Below are 9,452 nucleotides of genomic sequence, written 5' to 3'. Positions count from 1 at the left end.
ACCACCGCCCGGCTTGGTGTGGTTTTGTTGTAACAAGCAAGGGTTCTAGTCTCAGGTATCAGACTGAGATAGATTTATATACTTTGAACAGGGTGTCTGACACCTGCAATCTCAACACCTGGGAGCTGGGAGCAGGTGGGTCAGGGGTTCAAGCCTAGCTAAATCATAATGCTTCCTTCCCTAACACACACAAAATCCTCCAAACTGACTAAAAGGAATACAAATTGAAGAACATACGAGCTAAGGTGGTTTTTAGAGTCAAGTCTTGCAGGATGAGTGGCATGTGACTGCCTCTGGTGAGGGGGAGGGAAAGAATCTGATTTATGCAGAGGCTGGGCTGAAGGCGCAGGTATGGCAGGTATGAGGAACCACAGCTGCCAATGCTGGGTAAGAGAGCGTGGAAAGGAAACACCAAGAGAATCAGGGCCAAAACTACAGACTGGATGGGGGACGAGCAAGCTAAGAGTTCCAGCTAGTGTATGTGAGGTATTTACTGTGTGCTTGCGGTTCTCAACCTGTGGTCACGACCCCTTTGGGGAGAGCAAAACTGAACAGTCCTTTTACAGTGTTAGCCTAAGACCATCAGAAAACATTATAATTCGTAACAGTAGCAAAATTACAGTTAAGAAGTAGCAATGAAAATAAGTTTCTGGTTGGGGGGTCACCTCGACATGAAAAACTATATTAAAAGGTCACAGTATGAGGAAGGTTGAGAACCAGTGTCTTTGAGTAAACTAGAGGATTCTTCTTTATTATTGTGTGTGTGTGCACACGGACACATACCTCAACAGGCATGATGTGGAGCAAAGGACATCTTTGTGAGTCATTCTCCTTCACCTTTCCACAGACTCAGAGGATCGAATTCAGGTCACCAGGCTGTAACACTGTGCACCAAGCGCTTTGACCGGCAGAACTATCTCACTGGCTCTTGTGGTTCAAAGTTGGTTTTGACACAGAGTGTCACGCAGCTGATGCTGGCCTTGAACTCTTCATCATCTGGTCTTCCCTCCCAAATGGTCAGACTGCAGATGGGCACCACCACTCCTGGCTCATGTGCTGGGAAGCAGTTCCAGGGCTTTGTGCATGCTAGGCAAGCACTTTACTTACTGAGCTACATTCCCAGTCCTGTAATACATTTCTAAATGACCAAACGCGGCTTACATCCTGACAGATTCCCAACTAACTTCCCAGAAATCTGTAGCAAGAGGTCTCTCAGGTTTGGTGGCTGCTTCTCAACTCCCTGGCTGCACTGATGAGGCTCTGCAGAGAATTACTGGGAACTTCCTCTAGTTATATATAAGGAACACGTCAGTTTTTGTTGTGGAGGGGTGCTGGTAATTTTCTTTTGGGTGCCAATTTTTGAAAGCAGGGCTCTGCTCGTGATTGGCAAGACTACCAGCAAGCCACATCCCTTCCCAGCCAATGTTTCGGTTTAGTCTCTGTCTGTTTGTCTTTTTCTTCCTCCCTCTCCCTTTCCATCTCTTTCTCTGATGGGGTCTTATATCAAAGCCCAGGCTGACTGGAATTCACTACTTAGCTCAATGGCTGGTCTCAAACTCACAGTGATCCTCTTCACTTCTGCCGACAAAGTGCTGGTATTTCAGGCACTCGCTCCCCTACCTCCCTGGATTATAAAATATTTAATTTAAAGTTGGGTATAGTGGAAGGGTACATAGTGAATTCCAGGACAGCCATGGTTATAGAGACTTTGTCTCAAATAATAACAATAGTAATATAAATTCAAGTGTGTGCCTGAGTATATATGAGCACTAAGCCACCGCATGGGTGCTGGGAATTGAACCTGGGTCTTCTGCAAGAACATAAGAACTCTTACTCACTGCGTCATCTCTCTAATAACCTTGCTTTCTTTTTTTTTCTTTTTTTGGCTTTTTGAGTCAGAGTTTCTCTTTAGCTTTGGAACCTGCCCTGGAACTTGCTCTGTAGACCAGGTTGGCCTCGAACTCACAGAGATCCACCTGCCTCTGCCTCCTGAGTGCTGGGATGAAAGGCATGCGTCACCACTGCCCAGCTAGCCTTGCTTTCTTGATCTATTTTGACTGCAATAAAATGGAATCCCAAACCAGTTTTAATTTAATTTGTATTTCCTCACTGCAAAGGATGCTGGTGTTTTTAAAAATATTTATTGGTGGGGCTGGAGAGATGGTTCAGTAGTTAAGAGCACTGACTGCTCTTCCAGAGATCCTGAGTTCAATTCCCAGCAACCACATGGTGGCTCACAACCATCCATAATGAGATCTGGTGCCCTCTTCTGGCCTGCAGGCATACATGTAGACAGAACACTGTATACTAAATAAATAAATAAACTTTATTGGTGCAGGTGTGGTAGCATCAGCCTCTATCCCAGCTTCTTGAGGCAGAGGCAGTACTACATGTACTGTCCCGATCAGATACAGAAGTTCAGCATCAATATGGAGACTTCCTCAGGGACCACCAGGTTGCCTAGGGAGAGGTGAACCGGCCCAGGTCAGAAATGGAGGAGTTCAAAACTCCCATAATGATCAGAAAAACATTTATTGGTCACCCATGTTTTCTTCCTTGAGAACTGTTCATTAGCCCATTTATTGGTTGGCAATTTTGTGTTTAATTTTCTGCAGTTTTTTTTTTCTACACACTCTAGGCAGATATTTTGTTTCTAGCTAAATGATAATTTCTGAAGCACAGTTGGGAAGAATTTTTCCCTGTTTTGGAATCTGATCATTCTGGTTACCGTTTGTTTTTTTTTTTTTTTTTTTTTTTGCTGTGCTGAGGCTTTTTGATTTCACGCAATTTTATTTGTCAGTTCTTTGGGGCTATTTCCTGCGCTACTGGAGAACTACTCAGAAAGGTTTTTGCCTTACCTATATTGCTGCTGTTGTTTGAGATAGGGTCTGTGTAGCACTGGCTGGTGTAGGAGTCACTATGTATACCAAGAGCCTCACGAACTGGAGTCTTCACATGGGTGCTGGGGATTGAACCTGGGTCCTCTGGAAGGGGAGCCAAAGCTTTTAACCATCGAGCCATCTCTCCCAGCCCTGCTTTGTTTTCTTTTGATACTATGGTTCTACAGTCGAGCATTGTGATACCACTAACAGTGTTATTTAGAATTACTTTGGCCACTTGAAGTCTTTGTGTTTCTGATGAATTTTAGGGTTATCATTTCTTTTCTCTTTTATGTGCATCGGTGTTTTGCTTGCATGAGGGTGTTGGGTACCCTAGAACTGGACTTACAGACAGCTGTGAGCTGCCATGTAGGTGCTTGAAATTGAACGTGGGTCCTCTGGAAGAACAGCCAGTGCCCTTAACTGCTGAGCCATTTTTCCAGTCCCTAGAGTTATCTTTTCTAAGACTGTGAAGAATGCCATTGGAATTTTTGGTGAGGATTGCACTGCATTCCTTTTGATAATATAGCCATTTGTTTTTCTTTTTGAGACAGGGTTTCTCTGTGTAATGGCCCTGGCTGCCCTGGAACTAGCTCTTATAGACCAGGCTGGCCTCGAACTCACAGAGATCCACCTAACCACTGCCTCCCAAGTACTGGGATTAAAGGCATGCGCCATCACTGCCTGGTGATAATATAGCCATTTTTACGATATTAATTCTGCCGATCCAGAAGCATGGAAGGTCTTTCCAATATCTAGTGTCTTCTACAATGCCTTTCTTTAGTGTTTTAAAGTTTTCATTGCAGAGGTATTTCATGTTCTTGGTTAAATTTATTTCTAGGTATTTTAATTTTTTTTAATAAAAAAATTCCTTTACTTGCAGTTAATTTCCCATCCACATTTAACCCAAGAGTGTTTTTTTTTTTTTTTTTTTTTTTGGTTTTTCGAGACAGGGTTTCTCTGTGGTTTTGGAGCCAGTCCTGGAACTAGCTCTTGTAGACCAGGCTGGTCTCGAACTCACAGAGATCCGCCTGCCTCTGCCTCCCGAGTGCTGGGATTAAAGGCGTGCGCCACCACCGCCCGGCCCAAGAGTGTTTTTAAAATTAATTCAAAAGGTAACTATCGGCCGGGCGGTGGTGGCGCACGCCTTTAATCCCAGCACTCGGGAGGCAGAGGCAGGCGGATCTCTGTGAGTTCGAGACCAGCCTGGTCTACAAGAGCTAGTTCCAGGACAGGCTCCAAAACCACAGAGAAACCCTGTCTCGAAAAACCAAAAAAAAAAAAAAAAAAAGGTAACTATCAAAGATGCTAAACAAGTCCTTACTAGGTAACTATACAAAAACATTCAGAAGTCAGGTTCTAAACTATTAATTTATATAAAGTCACAACATTTAAAAAGATGAGAATTCACTCTCATCAATGTCCTTATCTGGATCCTGTTCGGCAGCCTCTTTTTCTTCCAAAGCTTGGCTGTTGCCAGAAGCTTGAGGTTAGGCTGGTTGGCAGCATCATCTGGAAAGATGCAATCATAACATTCTCCACACCCGGCATCGGACCCATGGGCGGCCTGGACTCCTCGTCTCTTCTTGACCTTCTCTAGCATGAGTTTGTCTACTCCTTCCTAGTCCGATACTGCTCCAAATTCATCTTCAAAACCCCGCCAGGATTCCAGCACCATAAGTCTCTCTTCCTTTTCTTCACAGTTTCTCATGGTTTTATTTGCCTCTTCATAAATCTGTCTGCATTTAGCCACGCTTCCTTCTTTCCCTGAGGATAACTCAAACTGAGCAAAACTGATTCGTACCTTGATATGCTGTGTTCACTGAAGCAATTGTCGGTAAAGGTTCCGTGTTCTTTCAGTTTCTTCCTGCTCAATTTCAGAATCAATATATGATTTCCAAAGTACCTCTGGCATGTCTAAGCTCGGCTGGCTGATGGCTAATTCATAGATTGCCTGAGCTCTATCAATATCACCAAGGATTGTCTCTAATTCTGCAAACCTAATTCATGAGGTACAATTTTCAGGTCCAAATTCTAAGAACTTCTCATAAACCTTCCGACATCTGTCAAATTCTCGAAACGAAACTATAGTTCCAGTTCTATATAACCTTTGAATAATTTGCTCTTTGGACATTTGCCTATGGAAGTCCCCAAAGCTCTTCTGGCAAGTGGCAGCTTTTCCTGTCATATTTCAAACTGTGCATAGTATAATCACATTTTGTCAAATGTGAACTTTTTGTGAGGAATTAGTTCCAAAGATGCTTGATATACGTGTCTTGTCCTCTCAGGTCCCTTGGCTTCCAGCTCTTCATAGAGTGCATAGTTGATCCAGAGATAGGCTTAGCGCTTCCAGCGGCTCCTCTCCTGGATGGGCGACATGCTGGCAATGTCTCCCTCAAAGACATCTCGCACAGGGTCAGCGTCTGTGTCACTTTCCACCAGGCGTAAGTAATCAATCCATGCACCGTAATTGTGTGGATTAGCCTTCATTTCCTCTTCATTCTGGAATCTCCGCTTGCTCCTGATATTTTCAATACCCCTGCCGTCCCCAAACTTCTTCTCAAAGATGGTGTAGTTTTTAAAGAGTTCTTGGGCCATTGTTTTGAAATTCTATCCAGGGCATATTTGTGGATAACTTGTACCCTTTCAAATTCTTTCTGATTTTCCTCAAATTTAGCAAAGGCCACATACAGATGTTCATTCATATGTTCATCTCCGTGCTGTTCTGTTGTACTTTGTCTAAATGAACCTTTATGAGCTGACGGCTGGACAGAAAGTTTTAAAGGAGTTTTTGTTTTAAGTTTCATGTGGGTGCTGGGAAGCAAAGTCAAGTTCCTTGCAAGAGCAGCATGTGCTCTTTACTGCTCTTTCCAGTGTCTATGACTTAAAACATTTTCTTTAGTGTGTGTGTGGCAAGCACGCGGAAGTCTGAAGGCAACTTACGGAAGTCGGTTCTCTTCTCCCGTGTCCGTTCTGGATGTTGACTCCCACGTCAGGCTTGGCAGCAAGTGCTTTCAGCCACTGAGCCATCTCAAGACTTCAATCACAAAGGAATGTGAAACTCTGTCAAATGCCTTCTTTTGTAGCTATTGAAGAGATCATGTGATCATTCTGTCCCAACATGTATTTATATGATGCATTCCCATATACTGACTTGCATATGTTGAGCCAAGCCTGCATATCTGGATGGATACAACTTATTTATGTGTAAGTTTTTTCTGTGCAACACATATGTTCAATGCCTGCAGTGGCCAAAAGAGGGCAACAGAGCTCCTGGGGCTGGGATTTTACAGATAGAACTGCCCTTTGGTTGTTTTGTTTGTTTTTTGGTTTTTTGGTTTTTTTTTTTGGTTTTTCTTTTTTTTTTTTTTTTTTTTTTTTGGTTTTTCGAGACAGGGTTTCTCTGTGGTTTTGGAGCCTGTCCTGGAACTAGCTCTGTAGACCAGGCTGGTCTCGAACTCACAGAGATCCACCTGCCTCTGCCTCCCGAGTGCTGGGATTAAAGGCGTGTGCCACCATCGCCCAGCTAGAACTGCCCTTTGGGTTCTGGGAATTGAACCCAGGTCCTATCGAGAAGCAGTGTTTTTGTTTTTTTTTTTTAACAGATTTATTTATTTATTAGCTTTGTTTATTTTTTAAAATTTTTTCCCATGATATTTACTGAGCTCTACATTTTTCTCTGCTTTCCTCCCTGCCTCCTCCCTTCCCCCTTTAACCCTCTCCCAAGGTCCCCATGCTCCCAATTTACTCAGGAGATCTTGTCTTTGATACTTTCTACTTCCCATGTAGATTATATCTATGTAAGTCTCTTTTAGTGTCCATATTGTTGTCTAAATTCTCTGGGATTGTGGTTTGTAGGCTGACTTTCTTTGCTTTATGTTTTAAAACCACCTATGAGCCGGGCGGTGGTGGCGCACGCCTTTAATCCCAGCACTCGGGAGGCAGAGGCAGGCAGATCTCTGTGAGTTCGAGACCAGCCTGGTCTACAAGAGCTAGTTCCAGGACAGGCTCCAAAACCACAGAGAAACCCTGTCTCGAAAAACCAAAATAAATAAATAAATAAATAAAAAATAAATAAAACCACCTATGAGTGAGTACATGTGATAATTGTTTTCTGTGTCTGGGTTACCTCACTCAAAATAATGTTTTCTAACTCCATCCATTTTCCTGCAAAATTCAAGCTGTCGTTATTTTTTTCTGCTGTGCAGTACTCCATTGTGTAAATGTACCACATTTTTTTATCCATTCTTCAATCGAGGGGCACTTAGGTTGTTTCCAGGTTCTGACTATGGCAAACAAAGCTGCTATGAACATAGTTGAGTACATGTCCTTGTGGCACGATTGAGCATCCTTTGGATATATACCTAAAAGTGGTATTATTGGGTCTTGAGGAAGGCTGTTTCTCTGTGGTGGCTTTGGGGCCTGTCCTGGAACTAGCTCTTGTAGACCAGGCTGGGCTCGAACTCACAGAGATCCGCCTGCCTCTGCCTCCCGAGTGCTGAGTGCTGGAATTAAAGGTGTGCACCACCACCGCCCAGCGCAATCAATGTTCTTAACCTCAGTCATATCTCCAGCCCTAGTTTTGAATTTTTATTTTATTGAGATGACTGGGTTGTTTTGAATGTTCTTTATTGGTGTATGTGCAAGTGCAAGTGCCCACACGCCATGGGGCACGTGTGGGGCCAGTTCTCACCTTCCACCGTGGGGCACGTGTGGGTCAGTTCTCATCTTCCACCATGGAGCACGTGTGGGTCAGTTCTCACCTTCCACCATGGGGCACGTGTGGGTCAGTTCTCACCTTCCACCATGGGGCATGTGTGGGGCCAGTTCTCACCTTCCACCGTGGGGCACGTGTGGGTCAGTTCTCACCTTCCACCTTGGGCTACGGCCTTGAACTCATGCCATCAGGCTTGCGAAACGACCGCTTTTATCCACTGAGACACCCTCACCAGTTCTTTTAAAAGTCCTATTTATTTTTGTGTTAGTGTGCATGAGTGGTAACTCCCATACCCCAAACAACTTTCTGAATAACTTCCTCGTTTTCTCAGTATATTCAATCTGTGGTAAGATGTTTATGGGGCAAAAATAAAGGAAAACATGGTCCATAACAGTGACTGTATAGAAATCACTGTTTTCTGTGCTCTGCATGTTATGACTTTGAGGGTGGCCCTGCCTCTGGGAAGACAGGCATAGGCGCTGTGCTCAAACTGTGTCCTTCCTCATTTTCTTTTGTTTTAAAAGTTCAAGGCCAGCCTGGTCTAGGGAGTGAGTTCTATAGCAGCCAGGGCTACACAGAGAAACCCTGTCTCAAAAAACAAAAACAACAAAACAACACAACTATGGCTGGGCCAGGGAGATGGCTCAGTGGATAAAATAACTTGCTACCTGAGCCTGGCAATCTGAGTAGCGCCTGTAATCTCAGCTCTGCTGCGGCGAGAGGAGAGGCTCATGGCCCAGAGGACCTGAAGTATGCTGTGACAAGAGAGACCCAGCCTCGTCAAGGTGGAAGGCTGAAAGTCATCCTCTGACTGCCACATGAGTGCTGTGATTGTACAGGCTTGCACAAGTGTGTGTGCTCACACACCTAAACATAAGTAACTGGTTGAGGGGACGTGGAAATGGCTCAGAAGATAAAGCACTTGCTATGTAAACATCTGGACCTGACTTCAATCACCAGTACCCACAAACAAGTCAGGCATAGCTGTGTGCCCGTAATCTCATCACTAAGGAAGCAGTCAGGAAGCTCTCTGGGGCTTGCCAACCAGCCAGTCGAGACCAACCTGTAGGCTCCAGGTTCAGTGAGAGATCCTGTCTTTGGGTGGCTCATTGGTCTATAACTCCAGCTCCTGGGGAATCCAACATCTCTAGTCTCTGGGTACCTGCAACTCACAAACACATTATTTAACTGGTTTTATGAGCCAGGGTTTCTTTGTGTAGCCTTGACTGTCCTGGAACTCACTCTGTAGAAAAGGTTGGCCTTGAACTCCGAGATCTGCTTGCCTCTGCCTCTCAAGTGCTGGAATTAAAGGTATGCCTAGTTTACATATATATATATATATAAGTTAAAATAAAATAAACCTTTTTTGCTGTGCATAGTGGTGCATGCCTTTAATATATATACACACACACATAGTTTGTGGACATACCCACATATAGACACATGTAATTATGAACAACAAAAATAAATTTGAAAAAGTAAGATGAAGAAGCCACTGAGGAAGATACTTGATGTCCACCTCTGGCCTCCATATGCACATAAATGTGTGTACACACATACACAATATACACACAAACATGCATACCACACACATGTACACCATACATGTACACACACAAATATGTACACCACACACTCACACACAAACATGTATACCACACATAAACATGCACACCACACACACACATACTAACAAATTAAAAAATTAGTTGAGGCCGGGCGGTGGTGGCGCACGCCTTTAATCCCAGCACTCGGGAGGCAGAGGCAGGCAGATCTCTGTGAGTTCGAGACCAGCCTGGTCTACAAGAGCTAGTTCCAGGACAGGCTCCAAAACCACAGAGAAACCCTGTCTCGAA

The 9,452-nt window shown here is 44.1% G+C and overlaps 1 pseudogene; it reads right to left on the bottom strand.

Annotated features, from left to right (window-relative positions):
* Positions 1–4,270: 4,270 nt before the first annotated feature.
* LOC130882237 (crooked neck-like protein 1) lies at positions 4,271–5,909 on the bottom strand (annotated as a pseudogene).
* Positions 5,910–9,452: the final 3,543 nt, after the last annotated feature.

The sequence above is a fragment of the Chionomys nivalis genome, chromosome 10 (genome assembly GCF_950005125.1).
Source record: "Chionomys nivalis chromosome 10, mChiNiv1.1, whole genome shotgun sequence".
Taxonomy (NCBI): Eukaryota; Metazoa; Chordata; class Mammalia; order Rodentia; family Cricetidae; genus Chionomys; species Chionomys nivalis.
This window is presented reverse-complemented; position numbering and strand designations above follow the sequence as displayed.